General features: G+C 36.7%; 1 pseudogene; it reads right to left on the bottom strand.

The window, feature by feature from the left end:
• Nucleotides 1–235: 235 nt before the first annotated feature.
• On the bottom strand, nucleotides 236–1,272 carry LOC138882598 (mitogen-activated protein kinase kinase kinase 20-like; annotated as a pseudogene).
• Nucleotides 1,273–2,030: the final 758 nt, after the last annotated feature.

The following is a 2,030-nucleotide window of genomic DNA, read 5'->3' as shown; positions in this document are numbered from 1 at the left end:
AAAATTACATGCAAAAATCTGCCTTTTTGTGCAGATTGTTCAATACTACAGAAAATATAAACACAAAATTATTTTTGTTTAATACAAAGGGCTGCACCTGATCATCTTTTTTTCCTCACAGGCTGCCTACGTATCCCTAACTAATTCAATCTCCCATGGGATCAAGCCCGAACGTAGTTCTATACATCAGTACAATTCTTTACATTTGTATACTCATTCTAATCAAAATTGATAATCAACATCCTTCTACTAGCTTTCTTCTTTTGTTGGATCTGCAATCCAACAGCTTCATTGGTTTTAGCTTATCCATCTCCGTACTATTGCAGAAATTGTCAACCAAAGGATCACTTTCACCGACACAGATACCGAATAAACAAAAGTGGGTTGAGTTCCTTTTTCCTTGTCTGCTTCTGCTCACGAACAACAACATTATCATCAGATGAAAGAAATGGATGCTTCAATAACATATCAGCAGTCCATCGCGATCTCGGCTCCTTAACAAGACACTTTCTCAGAAAATCTTCAGCCACTTTTGACAATCTTTTGTTCTGCAAATCCGGTGATCCCATTCCAATTTTGCACAATAGATAAACAACGTTGTCAGCTTCACTGCAATCCCACACTGTCTTCTCTGTAACCATCTCAAAGACAGTGCACCCGAAAGCCCAAATATCGGCTTCAGGTCCGTACTCGTTATCAAGAACTGATTCTGGCGCCATGTACATAGGTGTTCCTTTGAGTCCGTGCTTTTTTTTTCTGACTCTTTACTCCTCCAACCTTCCTCGCGGACCCGAAATCAGCAATCTTGGCAACTTTCTCCGTACCAACAAGAAGAATGTTATCTGGTTTAATGTCACGGTGAACGAAACCTCTTCCATGAATATGACTAAGCCCCAACAGAATCGATTTCGCGTACTGTTTTACCTCAAAATATTGCAACCCTTGCCTTGAATTTTGACCAATCCGATCAGCTAAACTTCCACCAGACGCGTACTCGAGCAACATGTTGTACAATATCTTCCCATCTTCTTCAGTAACATCAGCTCCGAAACATCGAATAACATGATCACAATCTTGAAACTCGTGTAGTAAATCTCTCTCTTTCTGTAACGATTTTGAACGCGAAAACAGGGCAGATTTTACTGCGATTGTCGACGGAATATCAATGGAGAAGTCTGTTGTCGTTGCTGAAGTGACGATACCAAAACTGCCTCTTCCGATGGTTTTGCCTCTCGTCCATATTATTGGATGATCGGTAATCGCCGCCATTGAATCAATTTTTCTCTTGCTCTCAATAGTAATTGATAACCTGATTTTTGTTTTGTTTTGGTAACTTACTGATATTGCTTTACTTATATATTAGTATGAATTGTACGTATGATTACGTGTTTCTTGAGTTACAAGCTAGGTTTTTATTTTAGGGCCGACAAACTAAAGCTGTAAAGTTTCCAAAATTTGTTTTTTTTTTTCCTCTATTGTAATTTGTAACAAATTATTTATCACTTTTCCCAAGTAATCTGACTAATTGCTGTTAATTAATAGGTACAAATTAGATGAGAAGTTCAAAACTTCAGTTACTCATTAAGGTAATCCTTATTCGCTTTTCTGAGCAATTAAATAAAATATAACAATGTAAGCGAGCGAAAAAACTTGAGTGACTTAAATGGACTGTATATCGCAATTGGGCGACTTATGCATGCAATTATCAAATGCGACTTATAATTATCAATTGAAAAATTTGAATCGCTATTACCAAATGTGACTTATAAATCGCAGTTGTCGAATGCGACTTATAAATAGCAATTGTCATATATATCACAATTGACTTGACAGTCAATGTTAATTGTAAAACATGTTTAATGTGGAAGAGGAGGAGCATTTTGATATGCAACATGGCAGTCCGAGGTAGAGAAACTTCCATTTTACTCCGACAACATGTGTGTTCATCCTCTTTGGTATACAATGAAATATATATTGTAATTTAAGAAGTTTAAGCTAGTACAAAAGAAATATGTAGTGAATACCATGTT

This window comes from Nicotiana sylvestris, chromosome 12, assembly GCF_000393655.2.
Source record: "Nicotiana sylvestris chromosome 12, ASM39365v2, whole genome shotgun sequence".
Classification (NCBI taxonomy): domain Eukaryota; kingdom Viridiplantae; phylum Streptophyta; class Magnoliopsida; order Solanales; family Solanaceae; genus Nicotiana; species Nicotiana sylvestris.
This window is presented reverse-complemented; position numbering and strand designations above follow the sequence as displayed.